Raw genomic sequence first — 19,261 nt, 5'->3', positions numbered from 1 at the left:
GTCAAGAAACACCTGGAGTAACAGGCAAATTTGGCCTTGGAGTACAGAATGAAGCAGGGCAAAGGCTAATAGAGTTCTGCCAAGAGAACGCACTGGTCATAGCAAACACCCTCTTCCAACAACACAAGAGAAGACTCTACACATGGACATCACCAGATGGTCAATACCGAAATCAGACTGATTATATTCTTTGCAGCCAAAGATGGAGAAGCTCTATACAGTCAGCAAAAACAAGACCGGGAGCTGACTGTGGCTCAGATCATGAACTCCTTATTGCCAAATTCAGACTTAAACTGAAGAGAGTAGGGATAACCACTAGACCATTCAGGTATGACCTAAATCAAATCCCTTATGACTATACAGTGGAAGTGGGTAATAGATTTAAGGGACTAGATCTGATAGACAGAGAGCCTGATGAACTATGGACGGACGTTCATGGCATTGTACAGGAGGCAGGGATCAAGACCATCCCCATGGAAAAGAAATGCAAAAAGGCAAAATGGCTGTCTGAGAAGGCCTTACAAATAGCTGTGAAAAGAAGAGAAGCTAAAAGCAAAGGAGAAAAGGAAAGATATTCCCATTTGAATGCAGAGTTCCAAAGAATAGCAAGGAGAGATAAGAAAGCCTTCCTCAGCAATCAATGCAAGGAAATAGAGGAAAACAACAGAATGGGAAAGACTAGAGATCTCTTCAAGAAAATTAGAGATACCAAGGGAACATTTCATGCAAAAATTGGCTCAATAAAGGACAGAAATTGTATGGACCTAACAGAAGCAGAAGATATTAAGAAGAGGTGGCAAGAATACACAGAAGAACTGTACAAAAAAGATCTTCATGACCCAGATAATCACAATACTGTGATCAATCACCTAGAGCCAGACATCCTGGAATGTGAAGTCAAGTGGGCCTTAGAAAACATCACTATGAACAAAGCTAGTGGATGTGATGGAATTCCAGTTGAGTTATTTCAAATCCTGAAAGATGATGCTGTGAAAGTGCTGCACTCAATATGCCAGCAAATTTGGAAAACTCAGCAGTGGCCACAGGACTGGAAAGTGTCAGTTTTCATTCCAATCCCTAAGAAAGGCAATGCCAAAGAATGCTCAAACTACCGCACAATTGCACTCATCTCACACGCTAGTAAAGTAATGCTCAAAATTCTCCAAGCCAGGCTTCAGCAATACGTGAACCAGGATGACAACAGCAGTACATAATCAGGCTTGTGGTGGTACATAAAAAGCACTGAAAACAATAGTAGACCCACAGTGTGCACTTATTTATTAATTAGCTGGTATTTGTTAGCTGTTATCAAGTAATTTGCCAGGTCACCTAGAGATTTGCTATCTTTGCTCTGGCTGCTGCAGCAAAAACTTCTCATCTGCAAGCATAAAACTATGAATTCCGGGAGCTTGGTGGGCTCTGCCTTCCAGTGGCCCTCTATAGATGAATTTACCCGGCAGTCCACATATCTCCAGGGATATACTCACCACATTCTCTTTAAGATGATGGGAATTGATTTTTATCTTTAATTTTTGCTTACAAATAATTCATCTGTTATGAGAAAAATAACAAGCTCCAAAGGGAAAATGCAGACACTCATCTGTTCCTGTACTGCCTGGAGTCAAAGGATAGGAATTATTAATACTAATAAGCTTAATGAGAAACAAGTTGCAAGTTATAATTTCAATTTAGACTATCCATTGAGGTCTAACTCTACCCATGGTGGTGGTGTTCTAAAATTCAGTTAAACGCCATCTCAAAAAAAATAAATAAAAAAAATGCCATCTCGTTACCTATCATATTAGTCAGGATTCTTTCTGATGCAAGTAACTGAAAGCCAACTAAAACTAACTTAGAAAACAAAGGTGGGGAGTTGGGGATGTGGATAGAAATTTATTGGCTCTTGCAACTTAGAAGTCCAGGACAGTCCGGCTTTAGGGGTAGCTGGATCAGGCTCAAGTCTTATCAACAGTGTTCTCTGCCTTCAGGCTCTGCTTCCCTCTGTTGTGCTCACTTCCTTCTCTCCAAGCGAGAATTTATCTCATCAAAATGAAGGATAACAAGGGAAAATGTATGTTGAGATGCTCAAAGCAATGGCTACCACAGTAGATAATATCCTGATTTATACATGATTGTTAATAAAGAAATGAATTAAATAGAGACCTACTCCCTTAAAGAATCCAAATTCTACCCATTATTCAGAGACTGCCAGGAAACCTCTGATAACCTCAGCCTCTAGTGATGGATACTTTATCAAAACTCTGAACCATTGTCTGCCTGGTTTATTTTGCAAAACAGCATGCATTGCTTTGTATTATTAACTTTATATATATATATATATATATATATGTTTTATATCTCCAACTCAATTCTTTTTTACAACAATTATTTTTTCTTATTATGAAATTTACATATATTTCAAATTATACGTGGGGGATTGGACACTCATAGTTGTCACAGGTTTCTCCCAGCCTCCCCCGCCCCATACCCGAGTGAGGTAAAAGGATTTTGTTTAAGGCATAACCACACATGGACAAAGAGGAAGCAAAAGCAGCAAAATATTGGGAGCTGGGAAGTCAAGGAACTGAAACAGCTTTGGGAGAAGCACAGAAGTAAGCTGCTCTGGGCTACAAAACCCCAGAAAGGCTTAGGAATGAGAGGTTTCAAATACTTCTGAAAGTGGGGATCGGTGAGGGGACTGCGGGGGAGGCCTGAAGACAGGAGGTTTGGTTGAATGTCCATATGAAAAGCACTCTGTCCTGGAGAAGGAAATGGCAACCTACTCCCATATTCTTACCTAGAAAATTCCATAGACAGAGGAATCCATGTGGTCACAGATAGGATACGCCTGAGCTACTGACCTTAGGGGTATGAATGGGAATCATCACTAACTGTTAATTAGTAAGAGGAATCTTATTGGGGAGATAAAAATGTTACAGAACTTGACTGTGGTGATGGTTGCACAACTAGGTAAGTTTAATGAAGGTCATTGAAGTGATCATCAATTCCATTCCCGTTTAAGCATCTGGGTTCCCTGCCATAACATCTATTGCCACCTATATCTAGAATGAAGTGGTTTGGAGTCTGTTGTACATTTTAAAATAAACTTTTTAAAAAAGGTCATTGAACTGTACAATTTAAATATGGAACCTAAATTATACCTCAATAAAGTTTCTTTTTCAGAAAAAAAAAAAAAAGAAGAAAGCACTCTGTCCCCCAGCCAGCCCTCTAGCCAGAGGATGAGGGCAATTGCCCCTCCCCAACCTAGTAAAAACCAAATGGGAGGTTTCTCACATCTCTAGCACTTATTATCTGGCAGAGGCACCCTCTGACCTTGGAGGTTTCTATGCTGACTTTTTATGACGCGGTGCTTTTGTGGGATCCTCAGAGCACATCCATTAAAGCCTTCTGAATAGCCCCTAGATATGGGCAATGCCTCTCTTCTGACCTCCAACTCCTCTCTCTGACTCAGACCATCCAGTATCACACCTCCTCTACCAGAGTCACAGCTCTCTTTTTGGCCACCTTCTTTAGCAGGATTTAAAAAATGGCTCCAACTTGTTTTGCTCCTGTGAGTCCCATCTCTGGACAATAAGATACTCAAGCTCTTGCCAGTAATCATGAATGAAATTGTAGCTTATTCCCTGTGAAGACTTGTCTCTCTTTGCTGTGCCGGCAGCAGGTGGCTCCAGCCTTGATCTCTTGCCCTTAGTATTTTCAGCACAGAATCAGTGACGATCCCTTTGCCCTCAAACCTCATCGGATTTCTGTTTTTTTCTTGAATGGTCCTGATTTGCAAAGGGAGGGAATCCCTCCTCCGTTTCCTCTCTGGTGGCCAGGGGAGAGACCATACAGCACATATTATCAATGCTCTTGGGAGGAGACTTTCCTCCTACTCTGATCTGCAGCTCTTTGATATCCTGGAAATAGATCATGAGCTCACGAAACCAGTTTTAAAGCATCTTCTTTGCAAGCCCAGCACATGTCGTCTAGCATCTCACTTTGAAATATGGTAGTACTTGGCATCTATTTTTTCCAACTCAAACTTTGGGGACTTAGTGGCAATCAAGGCATGAAAAGTTTCAGTTTGATAAACAGCGATGCTGTGTTTGAAAAGTGGTGGTGGTGGTTTCGTCGCTAAGTCTTGTCTGACTCTTGCAACACCGTGGACTGTAGCCTGCCAGGCTCCTCGGTCCATGGGACTCTTGAGGCAAGAACCCTGGAGTGGGTTGCCATTGAAAAGTGCTATAGTAGAATTAACCTCACACAGAGAAGGGCCACTCCTGTTCCTGGAGTAATTGGGAAAGATCTCACAGAAGAGGTGATACTTGAACTGCTTTCTAGGCAGAAGGAATACTATACGCAAAGCAGGAAGTTATGAGTAAGGCGCGTTCTGTGAAGGGTACAATGAGGTGAGAACACAGGGTGTGTGCTGTAATGGTGGAAGATGAACCTCAAAACCAGAAGTTTTGTGTGCCATGCTAGAGAATTTGACCTTCTTTTAAGTACCAAAGGAAGCTACTGAAGGGGACCTGGTGAGGAGACGTCTGACTAGTTCAAGAAACTAGGGAGACCAAGTAAAGCCTAAACTGAAGGGAGGAGAGACCAGGCAGTTGAGTAGATAGGCAGGGATTACACTGGAGACTGGGGATTCTAGCTCTCGCACCTGCTTCTTAATTATCTGCACTTAATTATTATTATTTTGACTTCTAGAGCATTATGCTTGTGGCGACAACTCTTGGTTTTGCTTAATTTTCCACTGAGGTCATACTTTATTTTTAGAAGTGCATTCTATGCAAAATAAATGTAAAATAAGCTCAGACCAATGGCTCCAAGGGCTTCCCTGGTGGCTCAGATGGTAAAGGATCCACCTACAATGAAGGAGACCTGAGTTCAATTCCTGGGTCAGGAAGATCCCCTGGAGGAGGTCATGGCAGCCCACTTGCCTGGGAAATCCCATGGACAGAGGAGCCTCGTGGGCTACAGTCCACGGGGTCACAAGAGTCAGACACAACTTAGCAATTAAACCACCAATGGTTCCAGAAACAGGACTATGAAGCCCCTGAGAAAAAGAAAACCTTCGAGGTCTTGTTTCTAATTGGATTCATCTTTATGAAAAGTCACTTGAGAATTATTTTATAAGTCAAAAAAGTGGATTAGTCTGCCACAAAGCAACCACTTTCCAGACGAAAAATATTCAATGTAATAACCAACATCTGAATTGCATCTACTAATTATTTGCTTGCATGTCTTGTTTTTTGATGGATTATTTGGAAATCTTATCGCTGATGCTACTCATTTCTCCCAAACACTACCACACATGGGCATGTATTATTTTCACTGAAGTGTGGGGCTAGTTGTCTCCTAAAAACACTGAGACAAATAATAGCTATATCACATAAATCCAGACTAGGCCATGCAATTTGGTTCCACTTTGAATAATATTAATATGTTTCACACTACAAGGCTAAGGATACCTTTTTCTCAACATTATTGTTTCACCCTTGTATTTTCTTAATTGAATTCCCTATTGCCTATAATATCAGCCTTCACCAAACATGTTAAACATGTTTTCAGTGGGATTATGAGATTTTTCTTAATTAAACATGAAGGAAATTTTAATACTCAAATCTCACTAGAAAAACACAAAGGCTTCTTGTTAAACAGTTTCTATTACAGGTCCTTCCTCTTACCAAACTTGGTTATAGATCAGTATCAATCAAAGGCCCACTGGTCACATGACCGAAGTGCTCCAGGGAGTACTCCCCCAAGTCCGCTGTCATCTTACAGGAAGTGCCCATGACTCGGCTCAAGTGCTCCTTCTAAACTCCCAACCTCCCCTGGACTCCTTGAAGGCCAAACTGTGTCGCCTTCATCTCAGTCTCCTCTGAGCCCCACATCAGGCCTGGCACACAGTAGGCCTTCAATACATTTTTATTGTTTTATTGAATTTTAATAAAACACAGCCAGACTTCTTAGAAATCATATCATAGATGTTTTGGAAGGTCTTTTTTTTTTTTTTCTCCTTTGGCGTTTACTCACAGTCAGGAATTGTTTTATTGCTTTTACAATAAAAATTATATCAAGGAAGACTCATTTCTAGAAGGAAGTGGCACTTGAGTGATTTGGGGCTATTCCATGTCTTCCCTTGACTCTGCTTTGGTCTGCTACTGAGCCTTTAACTTTAAACAAAGAAAAAGAAAAGGAGAGGAAGAAGGTTAGGAATATTGGGTCAGTTTTTACGAGAAAAGAAACACTACTACTGTCAGAAACTGCAGGAAACATTTGCTGAGCCTGCTGATTCGGGTGTGACTACAGGACCAATTGAATGACTTGGAAGATCCTGCTTTGGAGAGGACAATCTATGAAGGACAAGAAGGCCTAACTTCTAACTTACTGACTTGTACTATGCTTAGTTGCTCAAATCTGACACTGCGACCCCATGGACTGTGGCCCACCAGGTTCCTCCATCCAAAGGATTCTCCAGGCAGGAATACTGGAGAGGGTAGCCATTCCCTTCTCCAGGGGATCTTCCCAACCCAGGGACTGAACCCAGGTCTCCTGCATTGCAGGCGGATACTTTACCATCTGAGCCACCAGGGGAGCTGCTACTTGTATTAAAAGACTTCTAAACTGTCTAAATAATCCTCCAATATTCCATTTATAATTTAAAAGCAGAACAAATGTGTTGAAAATATTCATTAATGTGTATATTAGTTTAGGGAACATTTTCATAATAGAGCAGATTTTAATTTTGTTTTTGCATAGATTTTATATAATCCAGATATTCTTGGATAATCAATGTGCATTTATGACAGTTTCATAGGACTTGGGGCATGTTAAACTATTTGAGAGGATTACAGCTGCAGCTTTATCTTGTTGACATGTTATTGATCATGATTATATTTTATTTTATTCTAAGTCCTTGTTGTTGTTTGGTCACCCAGTCATGTCCGACTCTTTGCAACTCCATGGAGTGCAACACGCCAGGCCTCTCTGTCCCTCACTATCTCCAGAAGCTTTCCCAAGTTCATGTCCATGGCATCAGTGATGCCATCCAGCCGTCACATCCTCTGACGCCCTCTTCTCCCTCTACCCTCAGTCTTTCCTAGCACTGGGGACTTTTCCAATGAGTCAGCTGTTCGGTGACCAAAATACAGGAGCTTCAGCATCAGTCCTTCCAAAGAGTATTCAGGGTTGATTTCCCTTAAGATTGACTAGATTTATCTCCTTGCTATCTAAGGGACTTTCAGGAGTCGTCTCCAGCACCACAGTTTGAAGGCATCAATTCTTCGGCTCTCTGCCTTCTTTTCAGTCCAGCTCTCACGACTGTAAGTACCCACTGGGAAGACCATAGCCTTGACTATACGGACCTTTGTCAGCAGAGTAATGTCTCTGCTTTTCAACACACTGTCTAGGTTTGTCATGGCTTTCCTGCCAAAAAGCAATCATCTTCTGATTTCATGGCTGCAGTCACCATCCGCAGTGATTTTAGAGCCCTCAAAAAATCGAGGAATATATATTTATGGCAACAAAATGATAACAGGAAATGCTATAAGAAGGAGGAGACTGACTGGCAGATTGTAAGGAGGATAATCAGCAAAGACTTTCCAGAGAAAAGAGGGTTCAATCTGTTGTTTGAAGAAAAGGAAATGAAGATGAGAAGATACAATGTAGGTGGTTAATTACTGTTATTTAATGTCCGTTGAGCAGAAAGTGTTTTATTTCTTACCCAAGTCACTCTCCTTTACCTACTCGTTACTCACACTAGGTAACAGATCACTCATGGCATAAAGTGAACCCATCTGTTATCCTTTGTAATAGAACAAGTCATTATTGATTACCTACCATGACCCAGGCACTGTCTTGGGTGTCAGAAAATATAAAGACAATTGTAACTTGGTGTTTGTTCTCAAAAAGCTCATAATCTCGTAGGGGAGACAGATAAGTAGATAGAGTGCAGTAAAGTAAATGCTTTAACAGAGATAGCACTGGAAGACAGAGAAGCAGATATTAAATCTACGTTTGTGGCACAAAGAAAGCTCTCCAAGAAAGCATATGAAAGAATGAAGATGAACACAGTCAAAAAGAGGCCCTGCTAGGCCTGTCAAGGGCAGCAAGCCCATTCCACTGCCCTGCCATATGGAGAGAAGAGCATTCATCTAAAGGATGCTAGTGCTCCACGGAGAAGGCTCAAAGCCCCTGTGCTTCTTCTACCAAGGCTAACACTCTCCCCCATCACCACTCCTCAGCTGGACATCCCTGGTGGTCTCACTGCTGACAGACCCAACCCAGCATCCCTCCTCTGAAATTGAGTCAGAGGAAACAATGAGCTCTTTCTAGGACTTAGAGCATGAGGTTTGAATACAGGTGAGGTTTGGTAATTCACAACATTGTACCCCCACCCCTCGCATCTTTGGAAATAATGAAGTAGCGGTGCAAGTTATGGCCACTTCTCAGCATCCCATGAGTGTCCCAGCACCACCCCCCCCCACTCCCTCTCCAATTCTCCCTTCTGTGACCCAGCCCAAAGAAGCCTTCTCTCTGCTACTATTCTTTTAAATCTTAATACAAGGATCAAGACTTTTCCAGCTTAACCAAGAATTTGATACCTTTGTTATCTGACTCTGCTTCTCCTTCTGAACTCCTAGGTGGCCAGATTAGGGACGGTATGGTGACTGTGTTGGGGGCAGGGATGCAAAAGTCCATAGGATGAAAGCAGATTTTTTTTTTTAATCTACTGGTATTTCACCCATCTTGCACAGATGGCTTTGATTGTCTATCAGATGAAGCAGTTGCTGTTGTCCAGAATTGCAACTGAAGAAAACTCTTAACATGCTTGAGAATTGAAAATTGAATAATTAGATCCACACCTGAGATACATCATGGGGTAAACAAGCTTTTTATGGGGTGACCTATATTAGAAAATGAAATACCAATTGCAATCAGAAAAAAAAGAGTTCCAAAGCCCAAACTTTATTTCTGTGTATTATATAGACTCAGTAAAGAATTTGCCTGCAATGCAGGAGACCCAGGTTCACTCCCTCGGTTGGGAAGATCCCGTGGAGAAGGGAATGGCAACCCACTCCAGTATTCTTGCCTGGAAAATTCCATGGACAGAGGAGCCTGGCAGGAGTCACAAAGAGTCAGACACGACTGAGTGACTAACATGCACACACAGATGATTTTGCTAATATGCATTGTGCTATGTCTAATCTTGGAGATTCATAAATGCACATGCTTATGGTTTCTGTATCTACAGTATCAAGAGCTCTTTGTTTCTATCATATTACAGACATATTATCAGGAATATGGGCTTCCCTGGTGGCTCAGATGCTAAAGAATCTGCCTGCAATGTGGGAGACCTGGGTTTGATCCCTGGGTCAGGAAGAGCCCCTAGAGAAAGCAACAGCTTCCCACTCCAGTATTCTGGCCTGGAGAATTCCATGGACTGTGTATTCCATGGGGTCACAAAGAGTTGGACATGACTGAGCGAGTTTAACTCACTCATCAGGAATATATGATCTTTTTGATTCAATTCAGTCAAGCAAATTCCCCTGATATAAACTAATTCATCCTGATTTTTGGCAGTGACTGGCCAATCTCCTACAGATCTGGTAATGATAAGAAAGGGCTCCTGTGTGTGTGCTTTATCACAGTGATCCTGTGTAGCAGCCACATGCACAAGCATAAATCTTCCCTGACGCCCCTCCCCCCACCCTGGAGTGGATCTCTAACATATCTAAGCCCGGTATTTACAGTAGCTGCTGCTACACAGCTGCCAGAATAGCTTTTAAGTGACTGCTTCTCTTTACTGGTTCCATCTATCTCCCCAAACTCTATCTGGTATGTTGGAGTCCTCCAAGTTCAGTGCTCTGGCCTCTTTCTTATTGATTTATCTGTCTGTCTAGGTGATCTCATTTAGCCTCAAACTTCTAAAGTCAGCCCAAACCTCTCCTCCAAACACTTCATACTCATGTCTAGCTGCCTCCTTGAAATTCTTCCATGGAAGTATCTCAGACTTAGAATACACAAAATAGATTTCCTAAGTCCCTGCTACCACCTATAAACATACACACACACACACACACACACACAATACATGCCTCCCAAAGTATTCCTCCTCTCAATAAAAGGCAACTTCATTCGTCCAATTTTTGCGGTTTCTCAAGCTGAAAACGTTGGAGTCATCAGTAATTCCTCTTTCTCTCATATCCAGTCTATTCCCAGGATTCAGTGACATCTGGCCCTTACCTCTGCCATCACCCTGAACCAAGCCATTGTCACCCCTCATGTGGATTATTACAATAGCTGGCTAACTGGCCTCATTCCTTTCCCATCGTCCATTCTCCTCAGGGTAAACCGAATGAGTGTCTTGAAATAAGTCCAATCACATCAGTTCTTTGCTTGTAATAAAATCCTAAGTACTTCACCAAAACTTATAAGACCATGCATGATCTGCCCTACCTTGACCTTGAAGCTCTGAACTCATCTCATCTCCTCAGTTCTCCCCACACTCACTTAGCTCCAACTGTGCCAGCATGCCTCAAACATGGCATAAAACTTCCCCGCGACCTTTGTAATTTCTCTCTGCCTGAACTGTTCTTCCTTGAGGTAACCTTTATTGCCTTCAAGTTTCTGTTCAAATGTCACCTTATCAGCGATGTCACTGACCATCCCATGTCAAAAGCAAAGCCCTCTGCCCAGTCTTCCCCTTTCCCTCTCCCCCAACTTTACTCTTCCACATAGTGCTTATCACCTGACGTCACATTTCTGTATCTGTCAGCTGTCTCTCCACACCGCTGGATTTGGGCCATGAAGACAGGGACTTGGGGTGTTTTATTCTCTGCCCTACCCACAGCAAATAGACCAGAGATTGGCACTAGATCTGGACTTTTTAAAAACCTGTTGAATAAATAAATGAAAGAATTTCAGAGACCTTAAGAGATCGTGTTCCCTAACGCCTGGCCACATGGCTGCTGGCTGTAGCTGGAGGATGTTCCATTGGAACTGCCCTACTTCAGCCAAAACAGCTCATGATAACCTGAGTTCCATGACAAGCATCAGCAATATACCTGGAAACATTCTTTTGCCCTGGTACCCAACCCAGGAGGGCCTGCACCTGGAATATTACATGCAGCTTTAGCTGTTATATCTCAAGACAGGTCCAAATAAAAGCAAGGAAAAGGAAAGGACTGCCAGAATAAGCAGTAGGATATTTCAGTCTGGAGTGACAAACGATGAGGAAATATAATCAAAATCTAGAAAATAATGTGATAAAGCCCAAAATGAACTTGTATACCAAAGCCATGATATTTTTAAAAATGGTGGAAAACCCTTTAAAATCTGGAAGGTAATACAAGGTGATAGAAATTTCATGGGCAGTGAAATACATACACTTGTGTTTAAACTGAACACTTAGCTGCATGATCTTGGACATGAACTAATACATACATATACAAGTAAGATCATGGTACCTGTGTCTTCCTCTGTCGTAAAGAAAACGCACCTACAAGGCACAGAATATTACCTTTCTGTGATGAGAAAAATAAATAAAAGGGAGGGTTTTTTTCCCCCTTGTTTTTTATTGAAGTATAATTGACTTACAAAAGGAAATATTAAAGAGAGGCAAGTTTAGATAAGTTTTGTTATAGAAGAATCAGGCGAATTCATAAGAGATAGAAAGTATACATCTTATATTCATTCTGCATTTTACAATCTTCAGACTGTTTTCACTGGCTTTATCTCCTTTGACCCCACAAGCTATCTCATAAAGTAAGAAAAGTAGATATTATTAAACACATTTTACAGATGAAGAAACTGGGAATATGTTTTTTAGGTCCTCTTAATACAAAGTTTAGTGATCTTCCCACTACTCCACAGGACCTCCTTCTAGAATTTAAATCACTTCTCAGAAAAGCTTAGTCAAGATTTCCCTGGTGGTTCAGTGGTTAAGAATCCACCTGCCAATGCAGGGGACATGGGTTTGATTCCTGTTCTGAGAACTAACATCCCACGTGCCACAGGGCAACTAAGCCCATGTGCCGTAGCTAGAGAGCCCATGCTCTAGACAGAATCAATGAGCTGCAACTTCTGAAGCCATGATACTCCAGATCCCGAGCTCCACAAGAGTAGCCTCACTCTCTGCATCTAGAGGAAGCCTGCACACTGCAACGAAAGAGCCCCAGGCAACACAACAAAGACCCAGCACCGTCAAAAAAGAAAAGGAAAGTTTAGTCACTTAGGAGTCACTCATCATGGGGAATTAATGAAAACAAAAATGTCTGAGGATTTAGTCTGTAAGTCAAGAACAATCAAACTCTTTCTCAGCACACCTCTAAGGCCTGTTATGAAAACATTCAACTGGAAGAGACCTGGCTCTAGTTCTCCAGACCACATGTCTGAGTCCACAGTTTGCTGCCCTTAACTGGGCATGAACGTAGTCCATCAGGAGGCGTGCCCATGGAGACTTTCCTCCTGCCTCTGGTTTGGAGGGCATTTGAGGGGGTGGGGTGGGCATGCTGTTCTGCATTTCCAAAGGTGGGGACAGACCTGGAAGCTCGGGTCTTCAGTCGCAACAGTCCCAGTTACCAGAAACAGCTAGACCGAATTTTTAACATCTGTTTCCACAGCTTCAAATATTCACCATTTGTCCCATGTCTTTAAACAAATGCCAAACAAGGAGATTCAATTATTCAGTCAGTCTAATAAGGAATCGGTTTATGCTGAAGTTCAGTGCTGAGTTTATGTAATTTCACATTATGGGCCACAGTGAGAGCTTTACGCAAGCTTGTAGCTGCAGTCAGGGAAGAGTCTTACCCTGCTTTGTAGTTAAATTAGTATCTGGGCAGAACTGATCTTCAAAGGAGAAAAAGCCAATCACAACACACCAGTTTTGGAAATGAAAAATAACAGAGAAACAGTGTCCATTCATCCATTCAATAAATATTTATTGTGCTCTTTTGAAGTGGCAGGCACCATACAAGATATTGGGAATATAGAGTGGAAAGGAAACAGTACTTGGTCTCAGGAGCCCAGAGTTTGGTGCACAGATAGATACTGCACGTCTAGGTCATTTACAACACAATGTAATAAATATTATGATGGGAAAAAATTGCAACATACAGTGGGAGTCTATGCTGCATGAATCTTAATTGTTGCTAGGAGATATCACCTCAGTAATTAGAGTGACCTACTCATCCCAGTTAGCCTGGAACTCGCCTGGTTTTACCACTGATAGGCCTGTGTTCTGAGAAATCTCCCCAGTCCCAGGCAAATGGGTATGGTTGTTCACCTTACCTGTAATGCTGAACCCCCCCCAAAAAAAAAATGTTATTTTGCTGTCTTTGCAAAAGATTGAGTTCATTCTGAGGGTCATGTGGGATCAGAATGACCTCGTCAGACTGAAGACTTAGTAGGTGATGGAGAAATCAATGACTTTTCATGACTCTGCCAGATACAAATGGATCAGCCCGCCATGTTAACGGAGCTCAGACATGGTTTCCCCAGCCCTTGACTGGAGTCCTAAGCCATCTGTTTCACCTGCATGAGTGTGCATCTATTCATCTATAATACTGCAGGAGATGTGGTATCAGTCAGTGATGTCACTAACTCTTGGTAATGGACAGTCACCGAAACTTGTCTGCAATGTAGGTCAGGGGGGCCATACTCCTCACTCCGGGAACCAGGTAGATGGAGCACCCACCATCTCCACCATGGTCTGTCTCCAGATCAGAGGGAAAGAGAAACAGACTTCCTGCGTGGGAAAACATTTTTTTCATCATCCACCAGCAAAACCTAAAACAATGCCAGCTGACTTAGGCTTTTTTGTTGCAGCCTACCCTGGCTTATCCCAACAGATCAGCGTTCCCTATGGTGCAGATCTGACCAGTAGAGGAACTAAGAGTGGTGAAGAATGCTTGGTGACCTCTTAAATGGTGATGTGAATTCCCTGGAACACTGTCTCCTCAGATTACTCACATAAACGGTCTTGTTTAGAAACCAAATTTAGTGCTGAGGTTAAGGTTAGGGTTAGGGTGCTGCTAAGGAGCCAAAATTCCTGGCGTGCCTCTAATACAGACTTGACAGTTGCTCACAGAAGAAAAACTTCTCCCCACAGCCAGAGACTAGCTGCGGTCCCACCCAGCTGTTTTTCTGACAAAAAATGAGCAGCTGGTCATAGGACCAGAAAGTGTGGTTGGCACAGCAGTGCCCCTCCCTGCTACTGAACAAAACAACTCTGCTACATCATTCTCATGTTTTTAAAGTGGACTTTTGAAAGCCACTGGATCATTTGGAACAGATTTTCCATGAGTTTTATAACATTTTAACTTGATTCCCCTCCATTTGAGTTTCATTGTAAGTTTCCTGTTCATGCTAAAGATAGTCATAAACAAATTCTGTGGTATCTCAAAAAGGGAAACATATGTAAAGTCCAATTATCATCACTTTTCTCCAAGAATGAAAGAGTTCTGCTTCTTATAAGGTGATATTCATTCAAAAATTGCCCTCTGACAAGCAATAAACGAAACATCCAAGCTAGCAGCCTCTCCTTTTCAGAAATCATTAGAAAGAATTGTGTGGATGGCCATAACATCCAATTATAGGGTGAGCAGCAAAAAGGGTTTTCCACTAGGGATCATCCATCAGGAGTTTCAACATGGCTGAAAGTTTTTTATAACGGAAGTCATCCATTAAGTTCTGATGAACATATGTAAAACATATTGCCCCTACCACTGGAACATCAAAAAATTCTGACCTTTTAGTTAAATGAAATTAAATGTTCATCATAGTCTGATGGTCCTTTAAAAAAATCATAAAAGTTTAATTCTGTTGAGACGACTCCCATTATGATCTTGCTTGGAAATGAGTTGTCCTACAGCATGAGTTTTATGGTGACTGATTTCCTCCTTTGCTCAACACAGCAATTACTTGGCTGTGCTCTTACGTATTAAAGCATATTCACTAGAGTTCAATTTTGTTCATTTCACTCTTGATGACACTAGGAGTGAAATTTCAGCATACTCTCATAAGGATCCATGGACAGGAAACTGTCCAACAGAGAAACTCCAGTGAGACAGCAAAAGACTAGCCTGCATCTGAAGTTGAAGATGTCGGATAGGAGCCAACAAGATGTTGTGGGAGCCAGGAGACAAGCATAGAGGAAGTAGTTCCTGGAGATAAGGAGAGAGTCTCTTGGGCAGCACTCAGCCCAGGAAATAAGTACCTCTCCTAAATGGCAGCCCACTCCAGTATTCTTGCCTGGAAAATCTCATGAACAGAGGAGCCTGGCCGGCTACAGTCCATGGGTTCGCAAAGAGTTGGACAGGACTGAGCGACTTTTCACTTTCACTTTCCTATTGTTAGAGGTCTCTTAGGTCCCTCCATTGTTCATGGGCAGAGGACCTTCACAGACTTACAGGCACTGGGAATTCTAGAGGAGGCATTTTATGGAGATTCCCAAAATGCACTCCAAGTATAAAGGACTAGAGCAACATTACCTGCAATACACAAATCAGTCCTAAAAAGGAACAGAAAAGGAATCAATATTTCCAACATGAGAGCCTCAGATCCCTAAGTTTTCATGAAAGGATTGAAAGGATTCAGAAACTATGCTCAAGATTTCCAAAAAGTCTCATTCACTTACTTGTTGATTCCTTCAAAAAGTGTGTTTCAAGGTCCTACTATGTCCAAGGAGCTCTGTTAGGCCCTGGGAATTAATCAGCAAATGAGACAGCCCTGGTCCCTGACAGGATGAAGCTTATGTTCTACTGGAGTTGTTCAGCATTATACAATGACTCTCAAAATCAATTATTTCATTAAACTTGTGGTAAATGTTGTAAAAGATGAATACGGTCGGGTAGCATAGAACAGGAGCTATTACCTGGTCTGAAGTCCAGGGAGGGCTGCACTTAGGACATGCTGTAGAAGTTGAGAGCGACCAAAGGAGGGGCCGTAGAGACCTAGGCAAAGAGGTGAGGGAAGAACACTGCTGACAGACAGCGAAAGGCAAAGGCCCCAGGTGAAAAGGAGAACAGCACTCTCAAGGGACAGAGGGACAGCGGGTGACCGGAGCGCAGATGACGGACGAGCAAGTGAGGAGAAGGCAAGGCTGTGAAGGCCATCAAGGGCTTGGGGCCTGAGCTGGGAGAAGTGAAATGGTTGACTGTTAAATTATACAGGTAATAGAAATTGTGAGGACTTCCCTGGTAGTCCTGTGATTAAGAATCTGCCTTGCAGTGCAGTGGAAATAGGCTCAATCTCTGGTTGGAGAACTAAGATTCCACATATCTTGGGGTAACTAAGCCCGAGCTGCAACTAAAGAGAAACCCATGCCCTGCAACAAAGACCTGAAGCAAACAAATAAATAAACAATTTTAAAAAAAGAAATTGTATTACTTGTGATCAAATAAGAAATCAAACAAATCACGTAATACCAAAGATGAAAAACTCCATGAGAGACTCCTTTCTCCATCTACCCTCCACCTTAGTCTCATGTTAGAAGTAGCTACTATGAACAGTTTTGGGTGTGGCCTTCCAAATATATTGCTATAAAAATATTTTAAAGGGAGAGTTGCTTTGAATTATACTTACATAAATTACTTTATGCTATGTATATTATTGTGAACATTTTCTTTTTATTTAGTAACGTGACTTTAGTAATGAAAACCCTTCCATACTTTAATATTTAGCTCTCCCTCATTCACTTACTTAACTATTCTATTAATGGACTTTTTTCAAGGTTGCAAGTAGCATTGCAGAAACCTTCCAGAAGTATGGCTTCTAAGCCTGATTGAAAGCTCCTTCTCTGACTCTAAACATTAGAACTTCTCAGCCAACTGTGATCAAAACAGAAGGCATAGAGAGAAAGGGCCACCACACTGGGGAACGCGGAAGTTCAACAGACCTGGGACCAGAACTCGTTGAACACCAAGTTCAACAGAACCTGGGACTGGGACTTGGTGATAGGGTGGGTGGAGCAGGCAAGGATAGGGAGCAGACATAATATACTTTCTTTTAAAAGCAAAATAATAATAATAATAATGTTTTCAATACATAGCTAAGCTCAAAAGGTGAAGAAACTCAAAGGTGCCAGAAACACAGAGAGATTGCAAAGCCAGAATGGAAATGTCAGTCTTGGTTAGAGGTAGATGCCCAGGCATCAGAGGCCTGAGGTTTTCATGCAAGCAGGAGTAAAAGATAAGACCTCAGTCCTATAAGAACCGAGCTCCTGCAAGAGCTATGATTATCAAATGGTTGTCAATGAAAAAGTATCTGAAACACATAGTCTACAACTCCAGAGTAGTCATGGGTAAGCTCACCATAGCCCAAGACCTGTCTTGGAAAAAAAACATATCACCTTGTTAAGTTGAAACTTCAAGCCTGCACCAAGGTGTGTAGGAACCCCAAGGCAAAAAATTAGCATAAAAACTTCCACATGGAAAACTGTAAAACATTACTGGAAGAATATAAAGAAGATACAAATTAATGTAGAAGTGTACCATGTTTGAGGACGAGAAAACTTAATGTAAAGATGTCAATTTTCCTCCAATTGATCTAGAGACTCTGTGCAATTCCAATTCACAATCTCAGCAGCTTTTTTTTTAATATGGAAACTAACAAGCTGATTCTAAGATTATATAGAAAGGAAAAGGTCAGAAATATCCAAAACAGTCTTGAAGATGAAGGTGGGAAGACTTACTCTACCAGATAGCAGGACTTAGCATTAAGTCAGTATGGAACTGACGAAGGATAGCAAATTTTTCAGTGGAACAAACAGTCCAGAAGAGATTCATGGATATATGATCAAGACAACATTATAGAGCAGTGGAGAAAGAATAGCCTTCTCAAGAAATAGTTCTGGGTCAATTGGGTCAATCTTCATAGAAAAAAAAAACAAATAAAACTTAACTTCCACTATAACCCCATCTTCTCCCGAATGAATTATAAATCTATATCTGAAAAGTAAAACAATAAAACCTATAGGATTTAACATATAGCAGAATATCTTTATGAACTTAAAGCAGGAAAGAAGGAAGAAAGAGGACGAAAAGAACAAAAGAAAGAATGAAAAGGGGAGGGAGAGAGACATATATATGTCTCTCCAGCAAAAGCCAGCAAAAGCAAATGCAAAACCAAAACACCTCTGTTGAGACTTATCCACAATTTAGAAGACACATGACTCCAAAAATACAAAAGAAAATAAACAAAAAATACCCTCTAAAGATTAACTCTCAGTAAAACTGCAAATCATACACAGAAATAAATGCCCAACTGGAGTTGCATTAAATGCACAGAGTATCTTAAAGATAATTGGCAGCTTTAGCATAACAGATAACCTATTAAGTATTTACTATGTGCCTGGCACTGGGCTGAATGCTCTAAACAGATCATTTAATTGAGTCAGATCATTTTACTTGATTCTCATACTTGATACATGAGCTAACTAATATTCTTACTCTCCTTTTACAAACAGGGAAGTTAAGCCTTAGAAGAGTCAGGCAACTTTCCTGATTTGACCAGGAAGGAATTGGTGGAGATGGCATTCAAACTCACACCACCAGACCTCAGGCTCATAACCACACCTTAAACTTTCTGTGTAGAAACATGGAGTGTATTTTCATGGATTCAGGCGTTATTTTTCTATCCTTCAGTAACAGTTTATAACTTCTTAAAAATATGAATTTACATATTTTATTAAGTCTGTTTCTAGGTATTTTATAATTTTTTCTGCTTCATTGAATCAGATCCTTTTTGCCATTACATTTTCTAACCGGTTTCTGCTAGAGATTGGGAGATCTGTTGTCTTGTGTTTTTTTTTTAATCTTGACTCTGACTACTAAGCTGCCTTGTTAGTTTTCCAGTTGATTCTCTTGGCTACTCCAGGTAGTCAGGGTGAGGTATGTAAATAATGACAGCTTGCTCTCCTTCCCCTGACCACCTCATTTGCCAATATTTGTGCATTTTACAGCATAAAGAAAAGTTCATAAGGTGGTACTGGAGGCAAGGGGAGTCTTTAAAACATTCCAGAAAGAAACAACTCTCTTTTGAGCACAAAATTATGAAACAGCTTGACACATTCCAGAAATTGGGAGTACTTTGACATGACTATAAGGTAGGGTACAGATGAGGAAAGCAAGAGATGGTAACTTGAAAGGTAAGACAGGGATCTTGAAGAATGACAAGCCTCTAAAGACATTAAGCATGTGGCATGGTAAGAATTGGGCTTCCCTGGTATCAGCTGGTAAAGAATCCGCCTGCA

The sequence above is a fragment of the Cervus elaphus genome, chromosome 3 (genome assembly GCF_910594005.1).
Source record: "Cervus elaphus chromosome 3, mCerEla1.1, whole genome shotgun sequence".
NCBI lineage: Eukaryota > Metazoa > Chordata > Mammalia > Artiodactyla > Cervidae > Cervus > Cervus elaphus.
Note: the sequence above shows the minus strand (reverse complement) of the source record.